Source organism: Myotis davidii, unplaced genomic scaffold (assembly GCF_000327345.1).
Source record: "Myotis davidii unplaced genomic scaffold, ASM32734v1 scaffold1300, whole genome shotgun sequence".
In the NCBI taxonomy this organism is placed as follows: Eukaryota; Metazoa; Chordata; class Mammalia; order Chiroptera; family Vespertilionidae; genus Myotis; species Myotis davidii.
The window spans coordinates 116,868-127,612 of NW_006292237.1; the positions used below are offsets into that span (position 1 = coordinate 116,868).

Below are 10,745 nucleotides of genomic sequence, written 5' to 3' on the forward strand. Positions count from 1 at the left end.
CACATACCCCTAAGAATGGAAGGACAGGAGAGGGACAGCAGTGGGGGAGGCGAGGTTTTTGATCAGTCAGGAAATGCCCTGCTGGCACCTCTCTGAGTTCTTTTTCACAGAAGAAATTCAAGCATTCCCAGCCCCACACAGGAGTTTTCTAAGCAAAAAAAAAGGGGGGGGGAGGGTGGTGGCGGCAGGGGGCGACCTGGACAGCAGCTGGACAAGTGGCAGCAGATCCTGGGGGAGCAGTGGACAAGCCAGCTGGGGCCTTGGCGGGTGGGCCTGGTGGTGAAACAAGGAAGCTGTTTGGGAGCTGATAGAGTTAGAGGCCAAAGAAAGGCACACACTGCTTGACACCGTTTATATAAAACTGTAGGAAATGTAGGCTAACGTAGTGGCAGGAAACAGGTCAGCGTTGCTTGGGAATGAGGAGGGAGGAGGGGTGCACAGAGACCAGAGGAACCTTATGAGGGGATGAGGAGTTCTCTGATTGTGGTGATGGTTTCACGATGATTCAAAACGTATGCACTGCACAATTCGAATATGTGCAATTTGTTATATGACAATTTTCCCTCAATAAAGCCGCTTTTTTAAAGTGCTGGCAGGGGGGCTTCTGCCATGTTAACATTTTGGGGTCCAGAAAGGCAATCCCGGGCCGGAGGTGTTGGGGAGCTGCGGGCCTCATCCCCCCCAATCCCCGGTCACTATGAACAGCTTTTTCTTCGGCTGCGAGCTTTCTGGCCACACCTGCTCACTCACCTCCGAGGTAGAGGAAGAGGACCATGTGGAGCACGTGCTGGCTTGGACCATGCTCTGCCTCACGAAGGGGCCAAGGAGGAGCAGCATGTGGTAGAAGTTGTGGACCGTAACCATGACCACCAGGAGGTCGCGGTCCCCGTGGCCAACCCCATGCTCAGTGTGGGTGACAGCCAGCTGCAACCGCCTGGAACCTCCCGCCTGCAGTCAGGCTCTGGTCCTGCGCGGGTCCCTGGGTGGCCAGCCGCAGACTGTCACTGTGAGCAGTGTTTCCGAGGAAGAAGAGAGTGAAGAAGAGGGGAGCGAGGAGAACGAGGAAGCTGAATGGTGCCCCATTCTGCCTGCCAAGGAACAGGGGCAGGCCCTAGCACTCCTTGGTCGGCTAGCTGCCTGCCATATATACCATGTACCATGTTGCTGTACAAGTATCAGGAATATTAAATGTCTTCTTCACTGAACAGGAGGGGTGGGGTGGGTGGGGTCTTGGGCTGGTGCTAGGAGAAAGGGGGTTCCATTCTCCATAGAGTCCTGGTGTTCTTCTAATCCTCTACCATGCCGGGGGCTTCCCTTTTCTCCAGGAGTGGGACTCTGAACTGTCCTGACCCTCTCTCCCTACTTGCCTTTGAGTTTGGAGGTTAGCACCTGAATCTCAGGACTACTACACATTTTAAGCACTTTTTACATTTTTGGATAAAGGGTGAAATAAAGTGGTATAGAGTTTTCTTGCAAAAAAAAAAAGTGCTGGCCGGGCTGTGAGGACATTCTCATTTGTGCTGACTCAAAAACAACATGATAACAACGGAACATCTGGGTAAAAGTAAAGTGACATTAACAGGGGAAAACAAATAGTCATACCCCAGACCACAGTTCCCACACTAGCAGAAGACAGCAGCTTTATTCTGTAAAGGTGCACAGTGAGGGTCTTCGGGCTGGCGCCCGCAGGCACATGTGAAGGTGGGGGAAGTACCGAAGAGGATGACTCATGGAAGCCACTCGGTCCCAGAGGCCCCACCACCACCACTCGGAGGGTGGGAGTGGGAATTATCCTTCATGCAGCACTAACAGAGCCCCCTACCCCAGGAATGAGGCCAACAGTGAGAGTGGGGTTATCCGACCCAATGGCCCTGCCAGGTGGTTGAATGACAACCCTCACAGCCAATAGGCCTCACCCATATTCTCAGACCGTCCGCTCAGCTTTTGAGTTACACACTTTCACATACAAGCAGAAAAGCCGGGATCACTAAGCATCTGCAGAAAGTTTCTAGTCAGACGGAAATCAAAACAAAACAAAAACAAATCCAGGGAAGAAAGAGACTTTGCAAAGAGAAGGAAACTCAAAAAATAGAAACACTATTAGGAATGCCCTCAGAGTAATAAGAGAGTAGAACCATGAAATAAGAACAAAATTCTAAGGGGTGGAGGAGAATATCCCAAAGAACAAGAAAATATGGTAAGAAAAATGAAAACTTAATAAAAGAAATTGGAGATAAAGTTAAGCAAAGCCCCCTCAAAAGTAAAGCAAACTGAAAAGGACTTAGAAAACAGGAAGGATAGAAGCAATAAAAATATTTGAGGACAGTTCCAGGAGACTCGGACGCTAAAAACGAAGAATCCAGAGAAAAAAGATGAGGGGAGAAAAAAACAGAGGAAAGGAACTTAATCAAATAATCAATTAATAAAGTTTTCAGAACTTGAGGGACGTGAGTTTCCACATTGAAATGGTCCATTGAGTGTCTACCATAATAAATAAGAAATATCCACTCCATGAAATTTCAGAACACTGGGGATAAAGAGATAATCCTACAATACTCCGGACAGAAAACAACAATCACGTGGAAATAACTGGGTGTTTGAATGACATCAGACTTCTCAGTGGCAATATTAGGAGTTAGAAGAAAATGGAACTACACCCCAAAACCATGAGGGGAAATTAATTCCCACCTAAAATTCTATATCCAGTCAAACTATCAACCAAACGTCAGTGTAGAATAAAGACATTCTCAGGCATGCACATCCCTGAAACAATCTTTCCTTCTTAAGCATCTTTCCCCAAGAATCCACTAAAGGATGTAAACCAAGGTAGACGAATACATAGAAACAAGGAGGGGGTCGAAGGCAGGAGGGAGATGGGAGGAGCCCTGAAGGTGAGGGAGCCCAGCGAAGCTGTCCAAGCCGTCCAAGCTGGAGCAGCTCAGAAAGCGCTAGGAAATATCCTTTTCCTAAGGTAAGAGAAGCTTCCACATACCTCTGAATGCCTGAAGGGGACATTTAAACAATTAGTGGGAGTTTAGAGCTGAATCAATGATGGGCAGAGGTGGATTTACTATAAAGGTAACCCAGCTTCAATTTTAGGACCCTTAGTTTGCAAGCTTCCCTTCCAAGGCCCTGTGCCTAATTTTATATAATGATAAGTACAGAAAAACTAAGCAAATGAAAGAAGACAATTATTAACTTAAGGGAAAATAAAATGTTAGCTGGAAAGGAAAAGTAGTGATTTTACTAAATGACTCAGCTCTGAATAGCATGTATAGCTTCATAATAATATATTAATTATTAATCTAAGAAAATTAAGTTATAGCTGTATTAGGAGGACCAGGAAATGGGAAAGGTGGACGTGTGTAATGGAGGTTGGGGCAGTGCAATGAACCTAAATCCTCATTCACATTCCAGTGGGAAGATCATTGTTAGAGACCAAAGCTTAAAGTTAAAGAAGTACTAACTCAAGCATGTCATTACCAAACAAGGACTGAATACCAAATGGGACACATAATTCTGCTAACAAATCTTAGACCTCTCTGACTCTTTACATGGAGAACTTTGATTTTTTTTTTAAACACAAAATAATAAAACTACAATTTTTCAAAACTAGATTTTAAAAAGGAAAAGAATAAAGTATCAACAATCTTATTTCTGTGATTTAAACTCATTTCAGAGATTTAAACTCATTTCAGGTTAGTCCACCCAGTCACAATCAAAGCTTCGAACTTACATTCAAAATCAAAACTTGGTCTCACATGTGACCATCACACCATCTTTACTCTAAAAAGTAGCATTTAAAGAGGAAAGAAACATTAGCCTGCGTGTGTGTGTGTGTATGTCTGTGTGTGCGTGTCTCTCTGTGTCTGTGTGTGTAAAGCAAGTGTGACAAAACCTTGTGTTAGGAAGATGAGTGTGCAGATGTTCCATGTGCTCTTACTTAGACTTGTCTGAACCTTGACAATCTTCACGGTGGGAACTGGAGGGGTGGGCAGGAGTGAGAGCACCAATCCACATCTAAGAGTTTCTCTCCTGCCCCTGCTCAGCTGACCCTCCGCCCTGGGCAGGAGAGCATGTCTGTCCCTTCACTCCTCCCCTTCCCCTCCCTCTTCTGCCCTTCCTGCCTCCCCAATAGCATTTAAAGAGGAAAGAAACATTAGCCTGCGTGTGTGTGTGTGTGTATGTCTGTGTGTGCGTGTCTCTCTGTGTCTGTGTGTGTAAAGCAAGTATGACAAAACCTTGTGTTAGGAAGATGAGTGTGCAGATGTTCCATGTGCTCTTACTTAGACTTGTCTGAACCTTGACAATCTTCACGGTGGGAACTGGAGGGGTGGGCAGGAGTGAGAGCACCAATCCACATCTAAGAGTTTCTCTCCTGCCCCTGCTCAGCTGACCCTCCGCCCTGGGCAGGAGAGCATGTCTGTCCCTTCACTCCTCCCCTTCCCCTCCCTCTTCTGCCCTTCCTGCCTCCCCGGATTTGGAGCCTAGGAAGAGGTAGAGGGAACTAGGTCTCCCCTTCTGGGGCTTGCCAGCCAGGCCAAGCTTCCCGGAGGTGGGGGTGGGGGAAAGGGAAGGAGTAACTGGCTGAAGTCGGGGCTTGGACACATAAGTCCAACAGATCCGGGGAGCAGGTGGGGTAAGCAGGGCGAAGTCACTCATTGGCGTGAGCTGATCAGCAGGAGAACCTGCAGGGGAACAGTCAGAGGCAACACAAGGGCATCTTTCTTGAGCCGGTTTCTCTGCTCAGCACAGGAAGTGACAGAGAAAGGGACTTGGAGGAGTTATCACCAGAGAGTCTGTCAGGTGTGAGGTAAAAGTGCCCACGACACACAGGGAGGGGGTAGGACATGTTCCTCCCTCTTCTGCCCTAATGCAGAAGCCTGGCACCTGCACAAGGACAGCCCCTCCGGGAAAGATGGGCCCTGGCATGGACCGCAGCCTTTGCTGCTCCCAGCCGCATGGCCAGTGCTGTGCCCTCACGAGCCCCCTGTCAAGCTGACTGACATGTGAGCGAGCCTCCGAGGACTCTGAGATAAGCAGGTGAACTTGAACTCCTGGTCAGGAGGGCACAGGAAGCAGGGAAATTGGAATTACATGGCTACTGCAGACCCTTTGCACCCACACAGCTGTGAGGCCTGGGGGGTCTTGTTTCAACAGATTTACTGAAGTATAGCTTACATTTTTAAAATGCACACGTTGAAAGTGCATACTTTGATCGTTTTGACCAGTGTACACCATTGAAACTATCACCACAATCAAAATAATGAATGTATCCCTGACCCCTGAGAGTGTCCTCACGTCTGCATGCCTCTCCTCCCAGCACTACCCCCAACACCAGACAGCTACTGGTGTTTTCTGTCCCCACGGGTTAGTTTGTGTTCTCTAGAGTTTTATACCCATGAGATTGTACGTGAGTGTGTACGCCTTCGTGCCTGCCTCTTTCAGCAGAGTTACTTTAAGGTCATCCACCTTGCTGCGTGTAGCCTGAGTCCACTCCAGGTTACTGCTGAGCCGCATTCCACCCTAGGAATGGGCCAGGGTTTGTTCGCCCCTTCACCTGTTTCTGCCATTGAGTTGTTTCCGTTTTTTGAAATGGCAAATAAAGTTGCCAGGAGTGTTCCTGTATAAACACCTGCTTTTGTTTCTTTTGGGTAAAGAAAGACCTGGGAGCAGAAGGGCGGGTCTGCTGGTTGATGTAAATTTAACTTTTTTGTCTCCCCAAGTGCTTGTGCTGTTTTGCACTCCCACCAGCAGTGCATGAGTTCTGCTTCTCCCATGGTCAGGCTTATCTATTTTTATTTTTTAAAATATATTTTTATTGATTTCAGAGAGGAAGGGAGAGGGGGAGAGAGAGAAACATCAATGATGAGAGAGAACCATTGATCGGCTGCCTCCTGCATGCTCCACACCAGGGATGGAGCCTGCAACCCCCGGACATATGCCCTGACCGGGAATCAAACCAGAACGTCCTGGTTCATAGGTTGACACTCAACCACTGAGCCAGGCCAGCTGGGCAGGCTTGTTCATTTTAGACATTCTTATGGGTGTGTAATGAGGTGCAGAGCCTGAAGTTGCACTGGCATTTCCGTTGGCACCCATAACGGTGCCAGGCATAGGCATAGAGAAAATACTTGTTGCTTGATTGCTCAGGCTTTTACTAAATGCAATTACTTACAAACTGGTAGTTCCACTGGGTGAAACTGTGCCTAGTGAAGGGACATATGCCAACACCGAGAGGGGGCACAGCAGGCAGGGCAGGGATGGGTGAGAAGGTGACATGGTCCTGCTTCTGGCCTATCACCTGGTGAAATGCTGATTCATCCAGGGGCAGCTCACTTAACTTCCCCGGGGATTAATTATCTGTAAAATGGGAACAATTTGCCAAAGTTTACAGATGATCAAAATTACATCCATCAGTTGTTTCAATTCTATGAGGAGTGCAAATGCCAAATATTTTAAGGACTACATCAGGCACAAAGAAAGGGAACTTTAATATTTTTGAGTCTTATGTTTACAAGGAAATTTACATTTGTTTGATTTTTTTATAGGAAACTATAGCTACTCCCCCCTTGCTCCCCCCACCCCCCGCTCCACCGCCATTTAAGAAGGAAACTTAAATCCTTCTCACTCCGAAGCCCAGGTTTTTCTTACTCTGATGAGAAGTGACACAACTGGCACCCTACGGATGCATTAACCACTCGGGGCCCCAGAGATGTGAACTCTGTCTCACAAACTGACCAGAGCTGTAGCTTCATCGTAGTCTTCCCCAGTCATCCTCAACCGATCCTTAACCACATGGTTGGTCCAGGCCTCACCTCTGGAGACAGAGTAGCTGAGGATTTAAAAGAATAAAAATTTGGTTCACCTCTGTTCCAATGGAGAGTGGCTAAGACCAGATCCAGGAGGAGCAGAAAGGACAGCGCACCTGTCCTCCCCGTGGGGTGCTCAGGGTGCAGCCCTGTTCAAGAGGGCCTGGCGCTTGGGACCTGCACTGAGACAGTAACCAGCTCAGGAGGCTCTGAGAGAGAAGCTGTGAGACCAGCACTTAGGGAAGACTCAGGAGGCACATGAGAGATGGCATCCGATTCAGAAGGCTCTCCTGTGGGGTCAGAACTTTGTCACCTTTGAGGGCACGTCATGTGCAAGCAGATGGGACTCACAGACGAGCTCATGGATTTTGGTTCAGTAGAAGGGAGAACCTGTTAGTAACAGAACTGCACAGCTTCACAAAGTGTGTGGGAAGCTGCCTAATGTCTTCACTAGCAGAGAGGTGTGGACAAGGAACCCGGAAGGCTGGTGATCCTTGAAGCCCTTGCAAAGGTCAGGGCCGTGCCCCCACTGTTAGTCCAGACAATGGTAGCTGAAGCAACTTCCCCATTTACTATTATGTAAATCCTTGCTGATGGGCTAGCCTGCCTATTATTACTGGGAATTGCCTGCCTAAGGGCTATGGGTGGATCCCAAACCAATAAAAGGTTGGCGAGTCTTGAGCACCTGAGCACCTGAGCACCTGAGCACCAGTGGAAGTCCGTCCTCTTGAGTTGGACTTGCCCGTCTGGCCCCCCAGTATTCCCAAATTATCTCCTGTCTCTTCTCTTTCATTTGTGTGCGGCTCCTCTTCCAGATCCTGAACCCTGAACCACGCGGGACGTGGGGGAACAAACATTTAAACAAAGTGGACTGTCCCTTCTTTGCAAGAATGTGGCACTGCGTCCTACCCTGAAGGGGAGGTTGGACTAGGAAGACAGCTCCAAAGTGCTGCCAGGTAGGAGGCACAGGCACCTACTAGGAATTTTCTCACGGTTCTGTTTGATGAAACTGAACAGCTAGGACAGGAAATGCCAAATTAGACCTTAACCGGGGATTGCATTATGACAATGCAAGTAGACGGCAATAAAGCCAAGGGTTCTAGGGCCTGGCTTAATTACAGGGTGAGGGCTGGGCAGGGCAATTTCCCAGAATGTTAGGTAATGCTGGGCATGGAGAGGGACAGGCAGGAAGGGCTGGTATAGGGGGGCACTACCTGTTGTCCATTGAAGAGGAGTACCCTCCTCAGAAGCCCAGAACAGAATATTCCCAAGAACAGAAATGCTTTGAAATACTTTTGAATGTTTTCCTTATTATAACAAAAGTAACACATGCTTGTTATAGAAGTGTTTTCATCAAAAAAAGCATGAAGGAAAATTTAAAAACATCTGTGACCCCACTACCAAACTATTTCTGTTGTTGATATATTGGTATACCTAGCCAGGTTTTTGTGTTTTATAAAATGGAATCATAATACATACACTGATCAGGTGCTGAATTGCAGACCAAGATGGAAAAGTCACATTTATTACTTCATCTGTGTCAATGATTTTACATTTTTTAAATATATTTCTTTTATTGATTTCAGAGAGGAAAGGAGAGGGAGAGAGAGAGATAGAAACATCAATGATGAGAGAGAATCATTGATTGGCTGCCTTCTGCACGCCCCTCACTGGAAATCGAGTCAGCAACCCGGACATGTGCCCTTGGCTGGAATCGAACCTGGGACCCTTCAGTCCTCAGGCTGATGCTCTAGCCACCGACCCAAACTGGCTAGGGGCTTACATTATTTTATGAAGAGCTCTTAAAAGCTAACAGTAAAAAGTTGAATACCTTCAATTTTAAAAAGATAAAAGTTATTAACAAGAAATTAATAAACATTTTAAAAAGCAAAACTAGCCAGCACTGGAGAAAGTGTGGGAATGCTGGTGGCAGTGCCAGGGACACAACCGTCCTAGAGGGCAGCTTGGCAATGAAGCACCATAAACCTTTGGACCATCAATTCCATTTTTAGGAATTCATCCCTAAGGAACTTTATTCCAAGGACTAATAAATCTTTGCCTTTATTTTTTTTTTATTCTTGTTCTTTGTTTCTATTTAGCTCAAAATAGCTGGTAACAAAAATATTTAAGAAATATCTCTAATGCTTTGCTATCTATTATTTTTGGTTGATGACACTTGATTATTTAGAACCCAAGACCCTTCAGTCCGGGGGCCGATGCTCTAGTCCAGGGGTGGGCAAACTTTTTGACTCAAGGGCCACAATGGGTTCTTAAACTGGACCGGAGGGCCGGAACAAAAGTATGGATGGAGTGTTTGTGTGAACTAATATAAATTCAAATTAAACATCATTACATAAAAGGGTATGGTCTTTTTTTTTTTTTTTTAGTTTTATTCATTTCAAACGGGCCAGATCCAGCCCGTAGGCCGTAGTTTACCCACGGCTGCTCTAGTCAAACGGGTTAAGGCTTATTGGTGTCTTTTAATACAAAATAGCCCTGAACAAACACCAACAACTTTAATTGGTCTTCAACCAAAGAAACAGTCATTCTCTCAACACTGGGGGGAAACTGGCTATGGCAGATGGCACCTTTCTAAAGGTCTCTCAAGGATAACTTCAATATCCCATTTCATTTTACGTACTGACATTAGAAGCTACCCCTGGTTATGACACAACTCCACTGTAATGCAAATTAAAATTCCATGACTTAAAAAGTGCCCTATGCCCTGGCTGGTATGGATCAGTGGTTAGAGCATCGGCCCTTGCACCAAAGGGTCACAGGTTTCATTCCTGATCAAGGACATGTACCTGGGTTGCAGGTTCAATCCCCAGTCCTGGTTGGGGTGAGTGTGGGAGGCAACCAATTCATGTGTCTCTCTCATATCTCTCTCACTTCTTCTCCCTTTCGCTCTTCCCCCTCCCTTCCTGTCTCTCTAAAAATCAATGGAAAAAATATCCTTGGGTGAGGATTAACCAAAAATAAAGTGCCCTAAGATTGTCAGTATAATTTAATCTCCAGTTTAACCCTTCCGCACATTAAGCAGTGTGTTTCTGGGACACTCTCCCGGGGCTAGCACCTCAGAATGTGTCCCTGGCCAAGAAACGCTCATGAAAAGATTCTCATGTCACAAAACCTGAACAAAAAAGGCCACCAGAGTGGATCGGTCTCAGTGAGATTCAGGATAAGATTTCCAATTAGCAAATAGTGCGGCTGGAGCTGAGAGTCACTTGGTTTTGTCGCGCTGGCTGCTCATGAGGGTCTATCACAGCCTCCTTCACTCTGGCTGCTGCGTTCTACTTCTCAGATGCTTGGCCTGGACCTCAGCACTGCCCCGGCTCAGGTTTTATTTTATTTATTTTTATGTTTTATTTCATTGAATTTATTGGGGTGACATTAGTTAATAAAATTATCTAGGTTTCAGGTGTACAATGCTATAATGCATCAGCTGTATATTGTATTGTGTGTTCACCACCCCAAGTCAAGTCTCCTTCCACCAGCTTTGAAACCGGGCGGTGTAGGATTTCTGCCTGAGCCGTAGATAAAGGTAGAAGATCGCACAGGGAAGTCCTTCCGTAGCCATGTTTGGGAAACCTGGCTGTGGGACAGCGGCGCCGTCTGTCGGGGCAATTTTCTTGACTCTTCAGATTTGTTCTCATCCGTCTGCCTCTGACAAAGAAGTAAGTGGCCGCACACTTAGGAATCAAGAAACAGTTTGGGAAGTTCTGCATTTTCTAAAATGACAGCCTGTAAGTACGTTTCCAAACCTTGTCATAGTTATTCAAGACTTTTGGGTCCAGTTCCTAACATGTTTAGACAGAATTTCTAGAGTTTTAATACATTTCTTAAGCTTTTTGTACAAGGTATGAAATTTGCTGTAGTTTTCCTCAACAAAATACCTTCCCCCCATTCATTAGCACTTCTGTCTTAAACACT

At 46.3% G+C, this 10,745-nt stretch overlaps 1 pseudogene; it reads left to right on the plus strand.

The window, feature by feature from the left end:
- Positions 1–609: 609 nt before the first annotated feature.
- On the plus strand, positions 610–5,013 carry LOC102770969 (annotated as a pseudogene).
- Positions 5,014–10,745: the final 5,732 nt, after the last annotated feature.